Source organism: Ailuropoda melanoleuca, chromosome 4 (assembly GCF_002007445.2).
Source record: "Ailuropoda melanoleuca isolate Jingjing chromosome 4, ASM200744v2, whole genome shotgun sequence".
Lineage (NCBI taxonomy): Eukaryota > Metazoa > Chordata > Mammalia > Carnivora > Ursidae > Ailuropoda > Ailuropoda melanoleuca.
The window spans coordinates 104919041-104929368 of NC_048221.1; positions in this window are offsets into that span (position 1 = coordinate 104919041).

Consider the following 10328-nt stretch of genomic DNA (forward strand, 5'->3'; position numbering starts at 1 on the left):
ACATCATGACCTGAGCTAAAGGCAGATGCTTAACCGACTGAGCCACCCAGATGCCCCTTTTTGCTTTTATTTTTAAAGATACTTTAAAAAGTGGCACCTGGGTGGCTCAGAGAGTTAAGCGCCTGCCTTCAGCTCAGGTCATGATCTCATGGTCCTGGGATCAAGCCCCACGCTGGGCTTGGTGCTGGGCAGGGAGTCTGTTTGTACCTTTCCCTCTCCCTTTGCCTCTCCCCTGGCTCATGCTCTCTCTCTCAAATAAATAAATAAATAAATAAATAAATAAATAAAACAAAGATTAAAAAAAATTTTTTTTAAGTAAACTCTCTGTCCAATGTGGGGCTCCGAACTTACCACCCAGAAATCAAGAGTCTCATGCTCTACCCACTGAGCTAGCCAGACACCCCTTTGTTTTTAAAAGGATCTTCTCTTTCATTGTATTTTCTAATTGCTTACTGTTTGTATGTATGAAGGCTCTTGATTTCTACATGTTAATTTTATATCATGTTACTTTTCTAAATTTTCTTATCCTTGTGACTGTTTTCCTTTTAACCCTTTTGGATGTTCCAACTGAATAATTATATTATCTGCAAACAGGTTTTTGTTTGTTCTTTGTGTGTTGTTGTTGTTGTTGTTGTTGTTGTTTTCTGCAAAAAACATTGTTTCCATTTGGTCCATGGCCTGGGTAGGAGCTCCAAGGGGGGTTAAAAAGCCCTCTGGTGGCTGCAGGGAGAGGCTCAGGCAGAAGTCGGGACACCAGGGGGTTGCCAGAGGGGCCCCTCAAAAGCTGCCAGGTTCTGCAGGCTCCTAGTATTACTTGAGGGGTGAGCGTTTTGAAGAGATCCTCCCCCAGCCTGGTGGCTGCCCGGCCGGCGGAGGTGAGTCAGGTGGTCGCCATTTTCTTGATGAGCTTCGGCTCCTCGTCTAGGAGGCGGCTCTCCCAGGAGCCGAGGTCTGCGTGGGGGTGTCTGCGTGGGGGTGTGCGTGGCCAGAAGCCCGGGTTGCAGATGCCAGGGGGCCTGGTTCAGGTTTTCCTCCAGGGGCATCGTGTTTTCGATGTGTCCAGGGCTTTGCCCCACTCATCCTGGGGCAGCTTCTGCACGTCTGAAGGAGGGCGGTCACCCCCTCCAGAGACACATCGTGTCAAAATAGTCCAGGAGAGACAGGTGGAGGCCAGCTGATGCAGATTAACCAAGTGGATGACAGCGGCCTCCATGTCGGTGGAATAATTCTGAATTATGCGAATTATTCTGAGTAATTCAAATTTGGGAGCTCAGGTCCGATGGCAATAAGGGTAGCTAAGCACACAAAAAAATGGTGTTAGCTGGTCTGGGGGGAAGGGAATGGATGAGAAGATGGTCTGAGTTTGCAAACGGAGAGGGTATTGTGTTCCAAGGCGGGAAGAAGGGGATTCCCAGATACGTTCCATCCAAACACTGTTGAAGCAAAGGACAGATCTGCCGACTGCCTGGTAAGCTGCTAAATAGAGATCCCTTTCTCTCTTCTTTTCCAGTGATTATTTTTCTTCTTTAAAATGCTTTCTCTTATGTGTGTGTCGGCTAATACTCCCCAAATCCTGTTAAATCATGATTTGGAGGAGGTGGTAGCACATTCCTGACCTCAATATTTCTGTATTAAGTAAGGTAAGATGCCAACTGTTGGGCAGCTAAATATATAAAATCAGGTTTGAATTATGCCCAGGGCCTTTTTTGTATTATCTTGTAGGTCTCCCTGAAAGCAAACAAAAGATTCCATGCAGATAGTTTTTTGGGAAAGGTGACCTCAGGGAACAAGAGTGAGGAATAAGAAAGAGAAACAGGGGGTGCCTGGGTGGCTCACTTAAGTATCTGCCTTCAGCTCAGGTCATGATCCCAGGGTTCTGGGATTGAGCCTTGCATCAGGCTCCCTGCTCAGTAGGGAGCCTGCTTCTCCCTCTCCCTCTGCCTGCTGCTCTCCCTGCTTGTGCTCTCTCTCTAAGTAATCTCTACACCCAATGTAGAGTTCGAATTTACAACCCCGAGATCAAGAGTTGCACACTCTGCTGAATTTGTGGACATATTTTAAATGTCAGCACACCATCATAATATAGTCCCAATAGATCTGGACTATCTGAACGTCCTGAAGAACATCACTTTGGGCCACTATGACAATATATCATGTTAATTGGACTATGTGAGGAAGACATGGCAAATCTATTGTCCATGCTCTCCAAAGAAAGGGACTTAAATCCTTGGGAGATTCTGGGGCCTACCACATTAGTACAGAGTTTAGGGATCCGCTGATAAGGAAGCACACACTTTGGTAGCCTCTTTGGGTTTTGAAGATAGAATGTTTCACACTGGGGAGAACTGCTCTGACCTATTTATTGGATCCCATGGAAGACTGACAACATGGAGTGGGGCCCAGGGCAAGAAAAGTCTCTACGCCTGATTCACATGACATTATAAGCAACCCTGCCACTTGGATCATGTAATCCAGGAGACTTTGTGATAGCGGAGGTTTCTGTGGTGACAGAAGACCTGTGAGGAGTATATGGCAAGTCCAAGACTATAAACAGCTCCTGGAATGTTCATGACAAAGATGGAACATCTGACTATGAGACATCAAGGGACCATGTGGCCAGTATTGCCTATCATGAGCTGGTCTCTGTCAGACCTACCAAGTCATAAGGTTGAGTGAGCGCAGCAGCAATCCATTAAGTACTACATATCAAGTGGGGCCAGAGGCCAACATTAGTTACCCAAGCAAGTAGACCACAGTGTTATCCTTCACTGATGCACTGACGCCTCGTCCTGAGATTACAAGTTGACAGAAGCAAAAGGTTAAGGTTGATTCCTGGGTGAATTGCCTTGATATGTGGGTATAAGCCACAAGCAGACTGCTGATATAGTACTGTCTCACTCAGGAGTGACCCCGAAAAAATATCTGGGGGAGATCCTTCCAATGGTGAGAGCTTTGGGCAATACATCTAGTCATCTACTCTGTGTAGAAAGAGAAGTGACAGAAGGTAAAAATATACACAGAGCTAAAGGCAATGTCAAATGGCTTAACTGATCAGGGACCTGAAAAGAAACTGGGGACAAGGTCTTGGAAAGTAGTAGATCATAGTCTGCAAACTTTTTATTTCAAGGATCAGAGGAACTGTTTTAGACTTATAGGCCATATCGTTGCTGTTGCAACTACTCAACTCTGCCGTATCATGCAAAAGCAGGCATAAACAATAGTATGTAAATAAATGAGCATGGCTTTGTTCCCATAAAACTTTATTAACCAACAGGCACTGGGTGGATTTGGTCTGTGGGCTTTAAGTTTGCCAGCGCCTCCCATGGATGGACCCAAGGAAGTGGGCAAAAGTGTGAATATTTTTGTATTGCATTTCAATGACCACAAAAGAGCATCCAGCCACGGAAGAGCCACCAGACAACCAAGTAGACAAATGACTCAGGTTGATGCCAGCCAACCTCTGTTATCATCTACCCCGGTGCTGACACAGTTGGCTCAGGAACGGAATAGTCATCGTGGCAGGTTTGGAGACTCGGAATGGGCCCCAAAGCAGATGCTCCCACCCACCAATGCTGATCTAGCTACTATCGCTACATAATGCCCAGCCTGCCAGCAACAGAGGCCAACGCTGGGTCCCCGATATAGTGCCATTCCTCAAGGAAACCAAACAGCCACTGGGTGCCAAGCTGCTTATTGGGCCCCTCTAAAAGGAGTGTTGCTTCCTCTTGATTGGAGGTAATACATGTTATGGGTATAGTCTTGCTTGCTTTTCTGCCTGCAGTGCCTTGGGGAACACCCTATCTGAAGACTTAGGGCATGATCTACCAGTAGGCAATTAATTCTGCATAACATCACTTCTGGCCTGAGAAACCCAATTTACAGCAAGGAAGATGACCACATGATAAGGAGATCTATTGATCCTATCACATACCACGTCACTCAAAAGCTTCTGGACTAATAAAGTGATGGAATAGCTTTTTGAAGACGTAGCTGAGGTACGAATTTAGAGAGGATATTCAATAAGAATGGGACATCATCCTCCAGGGTGCAATATACACCTTAAGTCAATGACCATTATATAGTATAGTGTCCAAACAGATAGACTACATGAGTTAGGAAGCCAAGGAATATAAGTAGGAATGGCTCCATTTCCATCACTTCCACTGACCCACTTGGGAAATTTGAGCCTCCTATCCCCTCAATTTTAAGTTCTGGAGCTCCTGGTACCCAGAGGACAATGCTTCCTCTAGGGGACAGAGTAAAATTTCCCTAAAGCTACTGCCCAGTCACTTTGGGTTTCTTGTGACAAGAGACTAGCAAGTAAGGAAAGAAATAACCATATTGTCATGGGTAATTAATTGATTGCGATCATCAGGAGATAGGATTGCTGTTACTCAATCCAGGTAGGAACGAATGCATTTTGCACCCAAGTGATTCACTGAAAAATCTCTTGCTACTCCCTGCTCAATATTCATGGTAAATGGACAAAAGAAGCAGCTGCAGTCTAAGAAAAGCATGGTGACTATGGGCTCAGACCACTCCAGTTCTGAGGGTCTAGGCCATCCATCAGATAAGCCATCTAGACCGAAGGTGAGAGAAATCTGGAACTCTAGACTGGAATGTGTGGTAGGGAGGGATGTGAGATGAGCTGAAGCAGTGAGGGCTGTAGTTTGTCCTGCTACCTTTTCTTACAAAAGTTTTCCCAGGAAATGAGATCATTCAGAACCCTCGAGCTATTCCCAGATGAAGTGACCGACTACAGAAAGGAAGCAGATCCAAATGGTGCAAGGGATAGACTGCAGTGGATGCCGTGGTATGCCACACAGAATTCCCCTTCAGGACCGAGATACTCATTTCCTTAGCCACCAGGAGTATTGGCTGCCAATGGCGCACCACTGAATCTTTCCCTAGAAATTGTTCTGGGCATAGGAGAGTTGGCTTGCCCAAGAGTATGGCCCCACTCTGGTGGCAGCCCATATTTAATGACTAGTCAGTGTGAGAGAACAAAGGCCTGGCCCCTTGCCTCAATTTGGGGCAAGTCTAAAGGAATATTCCTGCTCTAGAGCTCTCTGTGGGGTTGACTGAGTCCTGTGTCGCGACTGCTTTGCACTTCAATTTTTCCATCGAACCTAACCCTGCCTCAATCCCTCACTAGCAGATGTTGTTCCTGAGCTCATTCCCCAGTAAACCTGCACACAAATCTCCTTATCAGGTTCTGTGTCTGCTCTTCTAGCTCTCATTTTCCCACTCTTCCTTACAGCTGTTACACATGGTAGATGACCTAGACTTTGACAAAGAGACACATTCACCTTGGACTTTGAATCAGGGCTTAATAATGCAAAGAGGTGCGCGACTGGGTGGCTCAGTCAGTTAAACAACTGCTTTTGGCTCAGGTCATGATCCCAGGTCCCGGGATCGAGTCCCACATCTATAAGGCCAGCAATGTGTGAGGTGGAAACTGGTGTACAGTGCCAGCCATGGCAAATGGGTCTTGCCCACATCAATTCTGCAACATGCTTTTGCATCCTTTTGTCTTTCACCGTGTTTTCAACATTTTTACCAATTTTCCATTTTCTATATAAAGCACAAATTTTTTCCTATATTATTTTTATGAACCTAATACATATATACCCACACCTGCACACACACACACACACACACACACACACACGCAAAACGTAGAAGGTAAAAAGTCCCCTATTAGCTTCTCTCCAGAAAATAGCACTGCTTACTGCTTGGTAGGTATTGCTTCAGATTTTTTGTGGGACCAATATTCCTTTCATAATTTGGAAAAATAATAGTAAGTACTATTTAAAAATGATGGGGCACCTGGCTGGCTTAGCCAGTGGAGCATGTGACCCTTGATCTCAGGGTCGTGAGTTCAAGCCCCATGTTGGGTGTGGAGCCTCCTTTAAAAAAACAAATAAAAGAAAAAACCCAAAAGATGGCAAGAATTGGGATTGGAACATTTATACCAGAATTTGGCTAATCATAGGGCTCCTGCAGCAAAAATTAACTCCCTTTATCATAACTGGATATGCCCCACTTCGAGATTCTGGATTTTTTTAAGACTTTATTTTGGGGGTGCCTGTGTGGCACAGTTAGTTAAGCATCTGCTCTTGGTTTCAGCTCAGGTCGTGATCTCGGGTTGTGAGATCGGGTCCTGCATTGGGCTCCGTGCTCAGCATGGAGTCTGCTTAGAGACATTTTCACCCCCTCCCTCTGCCCCTCCCTGCTGCTCTCTTTCTCTCTCAAAAATAAATAAATCTTAAAAAAAATTTTTTTTTAACTAATCTCCACCAGTGAGGGACTCAAACTCACAACCCTGAGATCAAGTGTGGCATGCTTCACTGAGACAGCCAGGTGCCCCAATACTGGAATACTTTTGAAGCTGTATTGGAGGAAAGTACTAGAGTACCACCTCCTCTTTCAAAATCAGAGAGAAAAAGAAAATAAAGCATATGTAATTTTGCCGAGAACAATAAGACAAAATGACCAGAAGCTGGAAAGTCTGTAGTAAACCGAAAAAGGAAAGTGAACTTGTTAGAGGAAAACATGGAAGCATAAAACTTATGCTGATGGACTGTCATCTCCCCCTTACCCCATCTTTCTTATTTCCCCAATTGGAAATTAGGCCAAGTGTCCTTGTCAGGTGATTTGGCCGTATAATCAGGAGCAGAGAGAGCATCCCGGGGCTCTGTTTCCCTGTTTGATAGATGAGCAAACCAAGGCTTCAGGATATGAACTTGACCTTTCCAGAGTCACACAGTAACTATCAGAACCCTAATGCAAACCCAAATCCTCATGACTTTGGGTCTCCATCTTAAGAACGGCAGGGAAGATGGGATTCTTGCACAACTTTGTTTTTTTTTACATCCAAAGAATGCTTAATAATCATTTATTGGGATGATTCAGTGGGATTTTTATACATGGGAAAATTCTTACAACTCATGGAATGAGTAGGCTGTGTACTCTTGCTCAAATTTCCACTCACCCATAAAACGATTTAACTCCATATTTAAAAAAGGCTAATTGACATAGCTGGGAAAATTCATTATGAACCACAGCAGATACATCATGAACAGACTGTAGCAATGTGAACAGGCTTCAAACATATACTTCTATATTAAGCTGGTGTTACATGCCAGGCAACTTTGGGACCACCTGGAAGCAATATTCATTCCTTCAGAAATAGTAAACCAAAAAATACAATCTGGGAAAAAATTTCTTCAGGTAATGAATGCTTTGTAAAAGGAATCCAAAAACAGAAAGTAAATATTTTCTGCAAAGTACTTGCTGGTGAATAATATAAAGAATACTACAGACTATAAACACCTTGTTTTTTCCATAAGCTTTGTAAATTTCTCTGAGCGATATACACGGCACTTGAAACACTTCATCTTTACTTTGTAGTCGAGAGTAGTGGTGTAAAGCCATGAGAACACGATGTATAATCTTTGCTCAAGTACTAAACTCTGACATTATAGCTTGAAAGCAGCCATAGGCAATATGTAATTTAGTATGATTATGTTCCAGTAAAACTTCATTTATCAACACTGAAATTTGAATTCAATATAATTTTCATGTCACAAACTATTATCCTTCTTCGATTTATTTGGGGATCCATTAAAAAAATGTGAAAAACATTCTTAGCTCACAGGCCCTATGGAACCAGGCAGGAGGCTAGAGTTTGCCTCTCTAGACAGTTGCTTTTTATTTGGCCTCTGTGCCTGATATTGCAAAACACCAAATGCTCTGAGCAGATAAAATAGTAGTAAATATAAACCTCAGTGAACTTCCCTTCTCTTTGGTATTTTGACTCAAGTCTTGGCTGATTTGACTGACTCTGATACCTTCAAATCAGCTGGGTTTTATTGTTGTTATTTCAGTATGTTACCTAGCATTTATAGTGGTTTTTGATGGAAAAGACAATCTGACATTAATATTCCATTAGAATGGAGAGAAGTTAAATTAATTATTATTATTATTATTATTTTTAAGTAGGCTCCATGCCCAGCATGGAGCCCAACTCGGGCCTTGAACTCAGGACCCTGAGATCAAGGGTTGGACACTTAACCCACTGAGCCACCCAGGCAACCCAGAAGTCTATATACATTAATTTTAATCTGCTACTTTCACTATCATGAGCCTCTTTCCACATTGACAAATATATTTTCACAACATCATAGCATTCCATCCAATGAATGCATCATGATTTTATTTAACAATTCCCTACCTGGGGACAATGAGATTGTTTCCAGCTTTTCACTGTGATGAATACACTTGTACAGGTTTACTTGTGTACCTGGCTATTTTCTTGGTATAAAATGCTAGACGTGTATAGAAGGTGTACATATTTAAAGGTTTTTCATAGCTATTGCCAAATTTCCTTTCAGAAATGTTACAGCCCTGCCCAACAGCTGTATGTTTCCCAGCAGAGGGGCCAGTGCTGGGTGTAACTGTCTCTGCCTTCGCCAATCTGATAGATGAAAAATGGTATCTCTGTGCTGTTTCAGTTTGCCTTTCTTCGAGGGCGATAACTGTGGCTGGCTGATAATGGCTTCCTCCCAAAGATATGTCCACGTACTAATCCCTGGAACCTGTGGATGTCACCTAATAAGGAAAAGGGTCTTTGCAGATGTGATTAAGTTAAGGAACTCGAGTGGGGAGATTATCCAAGATTATCTGGGTGGGCCCTAAATGACATCACAAGTGTCCTTCCTTATAAGAAGGAAGCAGAGAGAGATTGGACAGAGGAGGCAGTGTGACCAGAGGCAGAAACTGGAGTGATGGGATCTCACAGAACGCAGGCAGCCACCAGAAAGAAGGTGGAAGACGCAAGGAATCTATTCTCCCTACAGCCTCAGGAGGGCATTTGGCCCTGCCAACACCTTGATTTTGATTTAGTGAAACTCATTTTGGACGTCCAGCCTCCCCAAAAGGGAGAGAATGCCTTCCCAGTGCTGTAAGCTACCAAGTTTGTGGCAATTTGTTACAGCAGCCATGGGAAACGAATACAATAGGGTTTTCATATGTTTATGGACCACATGAAAACCTTTCTTTTAGAAACTTATAAAAATGAAATATCACACCATAATATGAACAGTATAATTCTATTAATGTGGAAGTAAATCTGAACATTTGTGTATGTGTTTACATGTGCCTGGGAAAATGTCTGGAAGGGGACACTCGACCAGTAACAGGGTCTCACTGGAGTGAGGGGTGGCAAGCGTGGAAAGAGGGACTTTTACCTTTTACCCAAGATACTATATGAGATCCATGGATATTGTTTGAAAGTTATATATATACATATATATTTGATTTTCAAAAAACAAAATGAAAGAGTGCCATATATACTGTCTTTCATTTAATGTTCCTCCGGAATCATTCTAGGATCCCTGTGTGCAGCGGCCTCATTTTGTTGAGCTGGTTGCTGCACAGATGCCCACTGTGAGACCCAGAACCCCTCTTCCCAACCTCCCTGCTGCTTTGAACTTGTCGCTGTGACTTTGTCCATGTGTGGGGGAATCGCCGCAGAAAACTCCTCTGCCAGTGGCGTTGAAAACAGTTCTAGGTATTCCCATACCGCCTTTCAGTCTGCTTTTAAGATGGATGCTCTTGCCAACATTTCCCCACTGTGGATGGCCCCAGATCCACTTTTTTAAACTTTCCCAAACTGGTTGGAGAGGGATGCTATCTTAATGCAATTCTAAGAGGCACTTCTTTCAGCACGAGGCTGGCTGGGTTATTTTTTATATGCTCCTTGGCTTCCGAGGCAGCTTTGTGAACGGCTTCAGAGGTCACAGGCACACAGTTTTCCTTCGCAAAGAACCAAATCCGAATCCTTTCCGATACTAGGACTACGAGTTCGTTGACTGACCTGGTCCGGAACTACGGGGCAAAGGTGATCTTTGGGATTTCAGCGGCGGGTGACTTTAGACACCTGAACAAGGTCAAAAACCTGGGCGAGGGAGGAGGCGCGTTGGAACCCCACAGGAAGGAGGAGTGCAAGGCCGCCCGGCATATTCCAGGGTGCCATAAATTTGTCCGATCCTCTCTGTCCTACGCATCCCGCGAGGGAGAGAAGGCTGGCGGGATCCCGTGCTCCGAGGAACTCCAGGCAGCGAGTGTCCGCGGCCGGGTCTGTGTGTCCGAAGCTTTCCCGCAGGGGGCAGTGCCGCCCGCCAGCGCGCCGCTGCGGTGGGAGGGGGTGTGGAAGCGGTGCGGAGTTCTGGGGGTTCTTTGGAAGAAAGTTAGGGGATGCCTAGCGGTGGGGGCGGTGGGCCGGAGGGTGCAGGCGGGGCGCCGGGGGTGCGGGGCAAGGCCCA